This window comes from Myodes glareolus, chromosome 8 (assembly GCF_982192425.1).
Source record: "Myodes glareolus chromosome 8, mMyoGla1.1, whole genome shotgun sequence".
Classification (NCBI taxonomy): Eukaryota; Metazoa; Chordata; class Mammalia; order Rodentia; family Cricetidae; genus Myodes; species Myodes glareolus.
In genome coordinates, this window is record NC_142033.1 from 107,301,840 (window position 1) to 107,317,605 (window position 15,766).

Below are 15,766 nucleotides of genomic sequence, written 5' to 3' on the forward strand. Positions count from 1 at the left end.
TTGGGTATATATCCAAAGGATGCTCAATTGTGCCACAATGACATGTGCTCAACTATGTTCATAGCAGCTTTGTTTGTCATAGCCAGAACCTGGAAACAACCTAAATGCCCCTCGATCGAAGAATGGATAAGAAAAATGTGGTACATTTACACAATGGAGTACTACACAGCAGAAAAAAATAACGACAGCTTGAATTTTGGAGGAAAATGGATGGAGGTAGAAAACATCATTTTGAGTGAGGTAACCCAGACACAGAAAGACAATTATCACATTTATTCACTCATAGGTGGTTTTTAAACATAAAGCCAGCCTACAAACCACAATCCCAGAGAACTTAAACAACAATGCAGACTCTAAGAGAGATTTACATAGATCTAATCTATATGGGAAGTAGAAAGTAAAAAGACAAGATCTCCTGAGTAAATTGGGAGCTTGGGGACCTTGAGGAAGGATTGAAGCGGGGAGGAAAGAGGCAGGGAGGGAAGCAGAGAAAAATGTAAAGCTAAATAATTATTGATAAAAAAACAAAACAAAAAATGGCTTGACTAAATCATGAGAGGAAAGTAACTATGACTATCTAATCTACAGCTCCATCAAAGGCCTGAGAAGGGAGATAATATTACTTTAGTAGGCAGGAAGTGCAATCGGCTTCCAGAATGCACAGTAGATGACAGAGATAACTGGCTACCTGGGCAATCACCCAAAGTCTCATTTGCAATGTTGAAGCAACCAACTTTGGCTAAGGCCTAGAGTAACTGACAAGCCATTTTCATAGGCAGGAAATTTTTCAGAACTGTCTTACCCTGTCTTGGCAAGATTTGACAGTCTTTTCTCTTGTATCCTGATTGTCCAGTCCAGACATCATACACTTTCTCAGTGGTTGAGGCATGGGCAGTTCCTTGCCCAAAGGTCAGTTGTGCAAAGAAGAATACAAACTCCAAGTGGAGTGTCTGTAGTGTTCAACATTCTCTCGGAAATAGATCAGTGCTGCCAAGAGCAATCGTGTCTCATGTCAACAGAATCCTAAGTTATTTAAATACCATATTCTACAGAACTTTGAAGTGGTTGAAGATTAACTTTCTATGCAAAATACAATCTCTATGTAACTAAAGAACCTAATTAGTCTGACTAAAATTATAACAAACATGAATGACTATTGACCTACAATACTTAATATTTATATAACTTAAAGATTAAGATATCAGAATATTAAACAATCTTTAAACAACTGTGCAGTACATGAGGACAATGATCTCAAAATATAACCAATGTATAAGTATCTTGAACAGAGGTAGAAATGTATAATGCAGTATTATAACTATATCGTAAAATTATATCAATTTATAAAATGTCTTAAGCAGAGCTAGAAGTATGCATGCATATAATCTGACAAAATAACTTTGCATATGTGTACAAACATTGTAAACAGAAATAGGAGCATATTCAATATAACAATTATAATCTAAACTTGTATCAATATACAAAAATCTATGCCAATGTAAATTGTCCATAAATATAGCTAACAAGTATTCATTCTATTACTCACTATTATTATTAGTGTGAGTAAATTTACACTAATCTACCTATTAACCCATTCAGCTTTCCCTTTTTTTTATGAGCTCTCTGGGAGCACATAATTTCCACCCAAACCCTATATGAGTAATAATCAACCCCTAAATGGCGCCCCTAACCCTGAGGACAAACTTTGTTGGGAGAGAGAACATTGTCTTCTAGAATTGCATCCAGTTGTCATGGGGGTGATGTCATTTCTATGGGATCCTATAAAAGTAAAATGATGTATAAGTTTACTGGAGTTCTTATTTGGAGTTCTGGCCAGAACGTTGTAAGAGGGAACATCATTTCTGCAGCTGGTACCCAAAAAACAGACTCATAGTAGCATTATCAGCATAATGACATCATATCAACCAGGTGGAGTCATTGTTGTGGGGCCCCATCTTCTTCCAGGAAGCTTCAAAAATTATTGCAGGAAAATCTACTGTTCATTGTGGAAAACTTAGACATTATTCATATAGACATATATTCAGTGAAAAGATACAATACAGACAAAATGTGCATGGAGAAAAGTAAAATATTTCCTTAACATGTATCTTCTTTCTGTCCCATACCAGATGGCTCCTGACATGAGACAGAAATTCTGAATTTTTCTTTTAACAGCGTGCTTGGATTTAGAGAAGAATAGCCATTGTCCAACTCCAAAGCCAGCTCTGATTTTTAAGTAGAGATGTGTCCATGTCCAGATAATCAAATTTTATCATGAAGATGATACAACATCATAAGTCAGATTTCTCTTTGCTTATTGATTCTTTCTGGATAGCTATCTTTTCATCTTTAGTCATACAAGGTATGAAACTTGTCCAGTAAATATAATGTCTCATCCTGGGTGTAATTTTGATAGTGTGCATATTACCTTCCTGGAGAGATACCTTATCCGTTAATCTATCATAACTTTTCAATAGATTCTGACTGTTAAATTCAATGACACAAATTCTTTCAGATAATTCTCTTAAATTCATGTTATTCCTTTCCATAGTACTGATCTTCTCAACTATCTGTCCATTATTAGTTTGTAAAAACTGTATTGTTTCTAAAAGGTTCTTCATTCTTGGCCTTGTTATCAAACCATTTTTAATGAGATGATATGAAAAACAAAACTAATTCCTATAATCAAATAAAGGGATGTAAGAGGCAAATAACAAAAGCCTTGCAGAATAGCATCCATAGCATAAGCAAAATGATTATTGAACTCCTAGACAGTTATGTTATCAATAATTTATGTAGTTTTTCAGATTTTACCTGTCGTAAGGCAATTACAATGAATTGGAGTAGGTGTAACAATCGTTATTGGCCAGCAGGTGTCGCAGTTGCAACTGCATGGCCAAGAGACGCTAGCGGCAGTGAACAGCACTTATTGCTTACTTAGGTGCTGAAAAATATGATTTGTTTAACAAATTAATAGCAGTTATTAAAGCGATCAAGTGATTCCGAGAGTTGGGGACCAGGACAAAGAGAAAACCCAAAGTTTTCTGTCAGTGCGAGTTGCGGCAGCATCATGCAAACTGGCGTGTAATGTGCCGAGGACAGCATACGGGGCACGAGGCAGGGAATGCTGAGCAGTACTCTTCTGGGTCTAAGCGCCAGCTGGAACCGTGGGCAGGAGAGTCAGTGCCCATGTGCCACACGGCTATAGAACCAATTCCGAAAAGGGTAAACTGGTCCCCACGTTTGGACACAGGATGATGATGAAAGTTACAAAATAATCCCACATTAGTGCAGAATTACGTATAGTAAAGGGCTATTTATTTAGGGATAGCCTCACAGATCACAGTCCTCTGCACGAATGGGGAACAAGAACCAAATCCAACAGTCAGAAGCAAGAGAGCAAGGGCATGCCTTCCGGCTGCACTTACAGTACAGGAGAAAAAACCCAAGTGGTCTGGTACCCTCAGGCTATTGGCTGAAGGAGCTCCCACAGCACCCAGATAATTATTTCATGTCTGCAAGATTTTTTATACAGTTCCCTTTTCTACAAGAGGACCCCATGTCTCATCTCTCTGTAAAAGGCAAGCTTTGATGTTTGGGGGTTCTTCTTTCCTTTTGAGACAAGGTCTCTCTGTAGCTTTAGAGCCTGTCCCAGAATTCTCTCTGTAAACCACGCTGGCCTTGAACTCACAGAGTTCTGCCTGTCACTGCCTCCCGAATGCTGGGATTAAAGTGGGCATCACGATTGCCAGGCTTTTTAAAAAACTATTTTTGTTGTTTTGGTTTTTTTTTCTTTTGGCAGACTTAGACAAGCACTCTTATCCCATCCCACATTCCTGTGTATGGAAAAGATGGATCTCTCCATCCAACATTTTATATTTCATTATTCTTATGAGAATATATTGATTCTCTGTGATTGGTATCCAGGGAAGTTACTGTCATCAGTTTGCACTATGTGTATTGCTGAGGTTTTCCCTATTCTCTGTCTGCATGCCCTCCTCTCCTTTCCAGAATGAGCGACGTGGTTAATGTTCCTAGTGTTGCTTTCTCATACGCAACTAACTGTCTGTATTGAGTCAGAAAAGATCCAAGGATTAGAAGTTGTCATTAGTAATTCCAGACAAGAGAGTTGAGAAACATTAGCCCCCTGTTGAATCTTAGGGAAAAACGTTTGAAAAGGAACAGAGTTTCCAGGGGAAATTACAGCTATTGTATGTGTGACTGACAAAGTAAAACGAAGAACCACCCAAAGAATCACCAATATAATGAGAGAGAAAAGAGCCTGCAAGCTGCATGAATTTTGCCAATTCCTTTGCTTTTTTGTATCCCTTGCCAAGTGATAGTTCGTTCCTACAGGTGGCTTGCCCCATGGAAAACTGTTGAACAGGTAGTCACATGCCAATCTGAGAGTAGACTGCATTGCTCCCAACAAAAAGCTGCAATGGATGATGCAAAGGTGATTCTTAACCTGGGGAACGAGTTTTTTAGACCAGAAACTCTTGAATGAGGGGATGGCTAACTTCCTCTGAAGAAGGACCTTGATAAAATATCGAAAATGTTTACCGTTACCCTTTCTCTCCCAGTTCTAGAGAGTTCTACCAGTTCTTCTCCCAAAGGACCAACGGCCTTTCACAAGGGTAACTAAACACAGCGGGGAAGAAGCCATTAGAATTATTGGAGTCTATTGAACACTGGTTCTGAGTTGACACTGGTTCCGAAAGATCCCAAGAAACATTGCGGCTCTCTCGTTAAAGGGGGGACTTAGGGAGGCCAAGTAATTAGTGGACTCCAATTTACAGTAGACCCAGCGGGACCCTGAAATCGTCCTGTACTTGTTTTTCAAATCTCAGAATGTACAATTGGGATAGATATACTTAGAAATTGGCAGAACTGTTACATTGGTTCTCTGACCTGTTGAGTTCGAGCTATTATGGTTGGAAAGGCTAAATGGAGCCTCTAGAGTTGCCTCTGCCAGGGAAAATAGTGAATCAAAACGAGTAGTCAGAAATAAAATCCAGCAGTCAGAAGTAAGGGACTTCTGCGTCCCTGGAGGAGCTGCAGAAATTAGCTCCACCATGAAGGACTTGAGTGATTCTGGGTGGTGGTTCCCACCACATCTCCCGCTAACTCTTCTCTCTGGCCAGTGCTGAAGACAGATGTATAATTACCGATTATAATAAGATTATAATAAGAAACGACAATTACCTATAAAAGAGTCAGTCAGGTAGTGACTCCAAAGACAACTGCTGTACCAGACGTGATGTCCTTCCTTGAGATAATTCGCACATCTCCTGGTATTGCAGCTAGGAATCTAGCAAGTGCCTTTTTCCCAGTGTCTGTCCATAAGGACCACAAGAAGCAATTTGCTTTCGGTTGACAAGTTCAGCAGAATAGCTTTACAGTTTTACTTCAACAATAAGTTACCTCTCCAGCCCTGTGTCATAACTTAGTTAGAGGGGATCTTCATGGTGTGTCTATTCCACAAAATATCACATTGCTGCACTACATTGGTGAGGATTATTGAATGGACCAAGTGAGCAAGAAGGAGTAAACACTCAAATGCATTGGCAACATATACGTATATCAGAGGATGGGACAACAATCCAACCAAACGTCAAGGGTCTTCTACCTCAGTGAAATTCTTAGTTCAGTGGTATGGGACATACAGAGATATTCCATATGAGATGAAGGGTGCTGTTGTACCAGGCCCCTCCCACAACCAAGAAAGAAGCACAACTTTTATTAGACCTGTTTTGGATTCTGGAGACAGCACATTCCTCACTTGGGCTTATTACTCTAGCCCATATACCAAGTGACATGGAAAGCCGCCACCATTGTGTGTGGCCTGGAACAGGAGAAGGTCCAGGCTGCTGTGCTGGCTGCTCTACCGCTTGAGCTATGTGATCCAGCAGACCTAATGACACTTGATGTGTTGGTAGCAAATTAGGATACTGTTTGGAGCCTTTGGTTATCCCCTATGGGTGGATCACAGGAGAGACTTTTGGAATTTCAGAGCAAGACTCCACCATCATCTCCAGACAGCCATTCTCCTTCTGAGAGAAAGCTTTTGGCCTGTTCTTATGCCTTAGTTGAACTGAGCCTTTGAAAGTGGCCCATGAAGTTATAATGTAATGTAGGGTAAAAGGGCCAGGGTGGGTTTCTTTCACTGGCTCTGGTTTCAGGGCCAGGGTGCGTTTCATTGGTTGGCCCTTTCCCCTACATGCAATCCAAGCTGCCCATCATGAAACTGCAGCAATCTATTATCAAATAAATCATTATGCCTTTAGATTAGAATTTGTTAAAATATTTAAATCAAAACTGAAATCTTAGCAGCCTTGTGAGGCACTTCTACACAGTTAATGCAGCTTCCGGATGTCATTTGCAACAGTCACACTTTATCACACCAAGGGACTGCCTTCTTTGCTTCCACCAGACATGTTTCCAGGTTTCCCAGGTTCTCCAAGGAAACTTTCTCCAAGGGAGGGAAAAAAGGGTAACGAATGATACGCACTCAAAGGAAAGACAGAGTGTTAAAAATGCTGCAAGATCCCAGGCAGCAGTAGGCAGCAGAAATGCTATAGGTCCACAAATGGAGGTAGCAGGCCATGTGGCAGCAGGCAGCGGGGCTCTGGGAGCAGCCAGTCCCAGGCAGAGACACATGGCTGACGGGCAGGAGACAGAAACATGGATAGACACGACATGTAGAATGAGGTTAAATATTTATTAGTTGAGTTATGAAGGGGAAGGCAAAAGGGGAGAAATGGAGGGGGAGAGGGAGAGAGAGAGAAAGAGAAGAGGAGACGGGGGGGGGGGAGGAAGAAGGAGAGGGGGGGCGCAAAGGGAACAGAGAGAGAATCAAGATGGCGAGAGGAGGGGCGGGGCCGCGGGGAATGGGCATGGCTTGTCTCTTAAAGTGACCGAACAGTCATAGCACAGAGACTTTACCTTAGCATGGAGGCCTAGAATTGTTTGATTTCTTCTTAGATAGGGTAAGGAAGGTTATATTAAGAGATCTGATTGCCTGGCCAGAGGGACTGGATCCATACTATATCTGGAAAAAGTTTACTGCGTTTCTCTCTCTCCTCTCTCTCTCTCTCTCTCTCTCTCTCTCTCTCTCTCTCCCTCCCTCCCTCCCTCCCTCCTTAGGTCATATTCCTGTTATGGTTTATATTGTGCTCATCACTCTCAGACTCTTATATTTAAATACTTGGTGTAATAATAGGCAGTATGTCGTGGGGGGGGGGGGGGGAGTAGATGTGTCCTTGTTTGCTGAGGTGGGCCACGGTAGGTGGGATTTGAGGTTTCAACAGCCCACACCAAACAAGTGCTTTTTTTCCCCCTGCCTGTGTATCTGTATGTAACACTGAGTGTCATGTCTTCCCAATCTATGATGGTAGTTGACTAATCCCCTGACACTGGAATCAAGCCCCACATTAGAGGCCTTCCAGTGTAAGAGTCCCCTAGGTCATAATGATTCTCCACAGCAATAGGAAATTCACTAAGATAGGTTATCTGTGCAATATTTTGATGTACGATCTCTCTGTGTGGTGCCCATGCCATATGCTATTGGGTAAGGCTGTGTTAAAGAGTAACGGACTGTACTGACAAAACATACAGTCCATGATACAGTTAGTTTTGACGACTCATGCAGGTCCATGGTGAATAAGAGCAACTGTAGGGGCAGAAATGAGTAAAATCTGTGTGGTTTGGAAAGGAGAACAACACTGAGTCATTCCAGGGGGCAGTCACATGCTGACACAGAGGTTGTCTTGAGCTCACACAGAGGCTTCCGTGTGTTGGCACAGAGACTGTCACGTGCTGACACAGGCTGTCATGTGCTGACACAGAGGCTGTCATGTAAAGGAACTGCCCACCCAGCCAAGCACTGAGCTATGGAAGGTGATCACAGGTTCCCCAAACACCTTCATACAGAATTTGCTGTTGTTCTGTTCTAGTGGGGCCAGGTCCATCCAAAGCTGGAACTTTGTATTGTTATGCAATATGTACTGCTACGTTTTCTTGAAAAACAGAAGACGTAACATTTAAAGTTCATGGATTTTTCTTGTGGGTGGTCAGCACTGCTGCGGTCATCTGAATGGCAGCGCCAATGTCCCAGTGAGGAGATTGGGATTGTTCATTGTATGGCAATGTGATAATGAAGCCGGTGTTGCATTTTGAAATCGTAACAGGTGGAGATACTCTATTCTATGCAGAGTCTCAGAGCAGCTAAGAAAGAATGTCTTCTGTGACATCTATAATTTGTGTTTTGATTTTACAAGATGCTGTGTTCACATTGCCTTGATTTTCAGGAACAAAGCGTGACATGGAACAGGGCTGAGATTGTTACACAATACAGAGATCTTACACCGAGTTCTGCTGCAATGCCAATCTCTGCAGGTCTGGGACATTTCAGTGCCTGGGGTGAGAGCCAGAGCTGGAAACCTTTGTGCTGTGTAGCTTCACAACACTCTAGTCATAAGGGATCGCTGGCACGCAGGCCTCACTAGCCAATCAGAGCTTCCGGACGGACTGTCAGTTAGAATGGGGCGGGCACTTCCGGGCCGCCGTTCTGCAGACTTGGACAATCAGGGACTGAGGGAGGCTCTCGTGTTCCGTGTCTCCGCTGTGACCCGCGGTCGGGAGCTGTGGGGAGAGCGGGGCGAGCTCGGAATCCGCCATGGTGAGCGAGGGCCGCAGTCCCCACGCGGGATGAGCCGCGGGAGCCGGTGTGGGGTCCTCCCGGGGCTGTGGGAACCGGCGGCAGATGCGGTGCCCCGTGAGGTCACGTGAGCGCCCCCCCCCACGCTGTCCCTGCAACTCTGAATAATTTCGATGTGCAGACTGAGTCTGCACGTAACGCGAACTTTGGTTGATCGTGTGATGGTTTGTCCTTATTACTGACGTCACCATGCAGCACGCACGCGTAGACGCCCCTTTCATCTCTGCAGTGGAAGGCAGTTAACTCGCAGAGCCCTGGTTCCAGCGTCTTCTAAAAGTTCTGCACTTGGCACTGAACATTCAGGTGTAGGATCTGTCTGCAGTTAATTCTGTACAGTGTGTAAAGTCTGTGCCATGAACACATCTGCATGGAGATGCCAGGGTGGCCCAGTCAAGTGTGTCAGTAAGGCCAGACTTACTGGGTTACCTGACCTCGTGTGTCAAAGTTGACTTATTGGTTTGTTTTTTTTTTTAAATTCACAAGTGTTTCCTCAAGTTCTCTTGATCTCTTTATTCTTTCCCAATTAGTACTTTGAAAGTTCTAGTCCAGCTAGTGCTGCATAGTGAGAGCACATTCCAGAAAATCTTAAAGAAAAGTATGTCTGTGTACTTTGTTTTGAGTCTGGTTCGCTCTGCCTGATAGAAGTCATGGAAATAAACTTCAGTCCCCTGCACAAACAGTATGTGCCGTCTCTCTAGCCAGAAATTCAAGTAGTAAATTTCTGTGATTTTGAATCAACAGGTTTACTTTTTCAAACATTTAAAAGTTGATTCTTTTATCAGTATGAAAGCATTCAAATAATTATGAGGATCATCTATGAGAAATATATATTCACACGATACACTAGTAATCTTCAAAAATTACATTCAAGAGAGTAGTCTCCCTAGAACAAAGACTTTCTGTTTCTCAACTCCATTATATATATATATATATATATATATATATATATATATATATATATATATATATATCTTTGAGACCAAGTCTCTCTATGTAGTCCAGCTGGCCTCGAACTCACAGATCTATCTACTTCTGCCTCTGAACATCTAGGTGTAAAGGCATAAGTTACCCTGCCTGACCATATTTATAACATTTATATTTATATTATATATTATATAATATGTATATTATATGTTATATAATTATATATGTTATATAATATATATTATATATTTTATAACATTATAACATTTATGTAACATTTACATAAACTATCATAAGATGATAGGTTAATAAGAAAATCAGTTCCTTTCTAGATCTCAAGCAAATATTTGTCTTAATAGCATTCTGCTTTTTGACAATGTCTGAAGCTTTACCCATAGGTTTTTTTTTCACTTACCATTAAGCTTTATTTATTTGTTTGCACATACATGTATGAATGCATATGCTTTCCTAGTTCTCTCAGAGTCCAGAAAAGGATCAGAGCTGTTGACATTAAAGGCAAATGACCGAAACACCCTGGGTATTGGGAGCCAGGCTCGGGTCCTCTGTAAGAGCAGCACACGGTCTTGACAGCTGAGCCTTCTCTACAGGCACTGCAGGTTTCTGAAGGTGATGAGCCAGTACCATTAGAAGATGGTTTTACTTAACTTTTCTAATAATGACAATTTGGCAGCCAAAGCACACCCTCTCTGTGCACTCTCAAAAAGAGCAGGAGTCACTGTAGAATTCTTGATTGTGGTCATCATAGCTGTCTTCATTTTCACAACTAAGATGGTATAAAGAAATGTAAGCTTGTGCTTTGAAGTTGCCGGATATTCAGAGTGCTGGAATTTGACAATCATTTACCCCAGCAGGGTCATCTGGGAAGGGAAAGCCATCTTTATCCACCCATCCATCACCTTCTGCTTTCTGGCATCTTTGTCAGTCGTTTTCATGTTGTGACAATAGTACCACGTGCCCTTTGGGCCCAGCCATGAGTGTCAGTAACTGTCCAGACATTAAATACTCACCATGTGACCTCCACCTTCCATTTTCCAAGTTCAGGTAGAAATGAGTGCCCTCCTTTAGTCTGAATTCAAATAGCTGTGGTTCATTTTTATTCCTTTGAAGATAATATGTGAGGATTGTTCAATGCCTTTTCTCCTTGTAAAATCTTAAATACATCGATTAGTGCATAATTAGGCATTCGACATCTTGGTTTTGCTTAAATAGCTCTGGAAACACCAAGTACAGCTCATGAGGCTGAAAAGAATCGACAAATGAATTAGTTTTTCCTTCAATGCCCTAGCATGCTTAGGGTGTAGAGTTAGCATTTCCATGGGTTCTCATAGTCCTCATCAGGAAATGGAGAGAAATTAAGACTGGATATATTGTTCCATTCCTCACCCCATGCTTCAGGGTCAGGTAAGGGAGGACATGTATTTGAAGGCTGTTCCAGTAAGGGATCTGAAGGAACTGTCACCAGCTTAGTTGTCAGTGGTGCTGTTTTTACCTGACCTATGCTGTCATCTTTTTTATTTTTAATAATATTGACTGGCATATTCTGCTTGTTGATCATGGGGATCTGCTCTTGGGAATGTAAGATGATATAGAGGGGGGAATTGTGGTAGAAAATGCAGGCATGTTCTGGCAGTCAGTCTACCTAATACACTGCACTTCTAAGTAACAAGCATGGACCACCAATGCTCCTGAATGTTACCTGAAGCCAGAACATTTAATTATAAAGTAGCATGGGGAGCCAGTAGCTCACTACTGACCTGTCTGTACTCTCCATCTCTTTTTATGTGCTACTTCTGCAGAGAGACCCTGGTGGGTTGTATGAGCACTCACTTTTCAGTCTAAGCTAATATTCTAACCAACCATAGTAGATAGGCTTCCACTGTAGAAGTAGCTGCCCATGTTCAGGAAAGCAGGTGCTAGTCCCTGAAACCATCCCTAGATGATTCTTCTATATGCCTTCTACTGTTGGAGAGGACCCGCTTGTTGGTTCCTGGCTGCCTGGCTAGCTTACACACGAAATAACCACACAGAAAATGTATTCATTAAATCAATGCTTGGCCCATTAGCTCTAACTTCTCATTGGCTAACTCCTACATCTTAATTTAACCCATCTCCATTAATCTGTATATCACCACAAGGTTTCAGCACATCTATCTCCAGTGACAGTGGCTCCATGGTGTCTCCCTGACTCTGCCTTTCTTTCTCCCAACATTCAGTTCCATCTTCCTCACCTACCTAAGTTCTGCCCAATCAACAGGCCAAGGGAGTTTCTTTATTTATTAATGGTAATCACAGCACACAGAGGAGACTCCCACATCACCTCCCCTTTTCTGTTTAAATTTTTTTTAAAAAGGTTTTAATTTTAACATAGTAAAATTACATATGACAAAACAGGTATCAAGTAAGAATTACAGTTACAATATTTCTATTTACTTTATCTTTTATCATAACTAAAGAAAACTATAACTATACTTCAACTCAATCAAAGACTCCAGAAGGCTATAATATTACCTAAGTAAACAAGAAGTGCATTGTAAACAACTTCCAAAACTAGCATTTGACAGGGACATCTTGCTGCCTGGACAGTCACCCAAAGTTCTTTTGTACTGTTGGGGCATCCATCTTCAGCCCATAATATCCAGAAGACTTTTTCATTAGGCAGGGAATTTCAAAGACAGTTCACTCACTTTCTTCTGTATCCTGCAGAATGTCTTGTAGACTCTTTTATGAAGCAGGAACCCTGAAGGATCATCTCACCTTTAGGCAAGTTCAGCAGTCATTTCTCTGTGGGTCCTACATGTCCAGTTCATGCAGCATAACATCAAGCAAGTCCAGGCAAGTCCAGGCAAGAGCACCAACTCCATAAGGAGCCTCTTTGATGCCCATCCTCCTCTTGAAGTAGCTTGGTGCTGCCAGGAGCAGATGTGTCTCATTGTCATGAAAAGTCCTAAGTTCTTAAAACATTTTAAATGCCATTTTCTGAAGGTCTCTGAAAGATTTGAAGAATACCTATCTAACTGAAATATACCTCTATATATCTATAAAACCTAACTAACATGACTACAAGCTTGACTATTATAGATGATTGTCTACTAATCTATATTTCTTAATTATACATTACATTTTTAAATGAGCTGCATACAAAATACCTTAATCAAGAGCAGAAATATACATATAACAAAATTGACCTTAAATTCATATTAATAGGCCAGATTCATACCAAGCAAATTATTCATCTCTATAGCATATCCCCCTTTAAATGTAAACAAACAATTATAAACAATATTTGGGAATATGAGCATAGTATTGTCCATACTGCTTCCTGTATGAATGATATGAGCAAGCAATGAGTAATCTGAAGTAAATTAACTCTTGTATGCTACAAGCAAGAGGAGAATGAACACATTCCAAGAACAAGTCCAAGTTTTTGAAGAAACTGAGGTCATGTGGGAATTGCTACCCCGAGTTATATTTCCCTGCCCCCATTCAAGGTGCTTATCTGCAAAGAATCAGAACTTCCCTCTGCTCCTGGAGTTGGATGAGGAAGTTTGAGTGCACATGATTATTCCTTGATCCCTGCTGGGGTCAGGTGACAGTCCCTACTGGGGACAGATGAAGGTGGAGTGCACGTGATCAGTCCTTGACCCCTACTGGAGTCAGGTGAGAGTTCGTCCTTGGGTCAGGTGACAGTCCCTTCGCAGCCCCCTCCCCATTTGGTGCCATGGTATAAAAGCTAGCCCCAGCAGAACAATAAACGAGCTGTTGTTTCACCTCAACCTCATGCTCTGTGGATTTCATTCAACCTGGATACCCTCCGCCGAGACTCGTGGTTCCAGACCGTGCTGGCGTGGTAAGGTCATAACAATCTTGTCTTGTTTTCTTGAGATTTTCTCATAAACACTCAGAAATCTCCTCATCGGATTTCATTCTTAGACTGTGTTCCAACAGATTCCCCTTTTTTATGTTTTTAAACACAGGATATCCAGAGTAGTTTTAAGATGATGTATATAAATGTAATTGTCATTTGATATATGAGTGTCCTATAACAAGCAAATTATAAATGTAATAAATAATATTGAAGTTGTGAAAGAACTGTCTATCACCAAGAACAGGAATCCAAACTATTTCAAGGAGTATTGGTTATATTACCATATTGATCAAAGAATCTAGAGAACAGCTTGAAGAGATCCATATGATGAGTAGTTCTGGTATCTCATAGAACATAAGCCCACATTTGCCTTTAATTAGAATGCTAATGTTATGACATCTTATGCAAATGGGAAGTGGTTCAAATCCCAAGGAAAAATTAAATACAGTTCCTTCTTCAGATGGATGAATGAGTCTCTTATGGTTCCAAGGCCCACTTAGTCATCAACACAGAGCCATTAGTATTGATAACAGGAGCTGGATCCAAACAATCCAGTGTGAAGCTAAAAAGGATGAGTAATGTTAGATCAATACATGTATTCAGCGGCATTCACTGCAGATGCATGGGTCAAATCAACTAGCAGTGCCAGAAAAAGGTTTGCAGGTCACATAGAACAGAGTTTCATGTGTTTGTAGAACATCTTCTCCTTGGTGTATAGATTCTTACCTTGGCCCCAGGTGGGTTGAATATTCTGATGATGTGGTTCCTATCTCTTTTTCCCCATTAGCTGGAGGGTTGCTATCTTTCCTGTGACTTCCATGCTCTTCGCACCCTGTGCAGCTGTCCTTGATGGTCCCTGAAAAGAGGAGCTGAACATAAACCCATAATGTTTCAGTGCGTCTATCTGCAATGACAGATGCATATCTCTTCCCAATTTTTCAGCCAACTGAACTTCCAAGTCTCAAACTGTTTAAACCACACAGACCTAGCTCAAAACAGTTCAGAGTGCTCTGCAGAGAAATGATTTTGAGCTCTGAAACATATACAACCTGTAGGTTAATTTTAAAACTTAAAAGTACCTCTTGATACTTTCCCTTTTTTTAATTTTTTTTAGTGAACTGTTTTAACATGCTATTTGCTCTTTAAATTATATTCTGGTCTTGAGAATCTTAAGGAATGCCTGTAATATGATTAATACTTTACAGTTATTAAAATACTTTATTAGTATAAGCTATTCCATTGCAAGTTGTCTAGAAGTAGAAACTCCCATAATAGTAAAGGTTTTGATAAGAGTAGAGCCTACTACAGAAGCATTCTCTTGAGGATTGATGTACAGCCCAAAGAAATTTAGAATAGATATAAACAAATACATGCAGGTAGGGCATTCAAAGTTGAAGAGCAAAAGGTTCAAGACAGTCATTTATTATAATTCATTAGTGGTTTTAACTTAATTCAAGCTATATAACTCTACTGGTGTAAAAAAATCAATCAGATATTCCTCACAATTTATCTCACTTCTATACGTGGGATAGAGTATATTATGTATATTAAGTCAATTAGCTTTAGTGGGTAGGTGCTTATGTACCTGTTCTGGAGAAGAAAAACAAGGCAGGTTCATGCATCTGCTCACTTATTTCCTTAGCAATAAAAACACAGGGAGGTTAGAGTATGAGTAACAAAGGCTATGTGTTGGTTTTAATCAGAAGTTGTAGCTCCTGTAGTAATGGGAGAATGACAGCAAGTGAAGATAGAATTAAAGCAGCTTCTATTGCTGAAAATAATCCTACAACATAAGCAAGATCTAAAACAATATTTAAAGGTTTATAAATGAACTGTAATACATCAATCAAAACAGCTGGCTCCACATGTTGAGCTCTAGAAAAAGAAGTATTAATAGATTGATGAATTTCTGGACTATGAATCCTTCCTAATCCATTAGATGAGCCATCTATATAATGGTTCTGCCTCTAGAATGGAAGAGGTTTGGACATTTTTTGTAATCAAAATTCAGGTCATGTAAAAAAAATAGTATAGCTTGACAGCTGGATAATTTCCTAGCCTTCCACAGTAATCAGCAAATAATGTGAAAGTCCATGGAATTCTCTAACATGTTTAAGCACTGATTGTTAGTTAAAAATAATATAATACAGCAAAGATCAAATTCATATAATATCAGGCAATATCAGGTCCTGATCAAGAAGAGTAAAGAAAGCTGGTAGTATATTTTTACCCCTTTT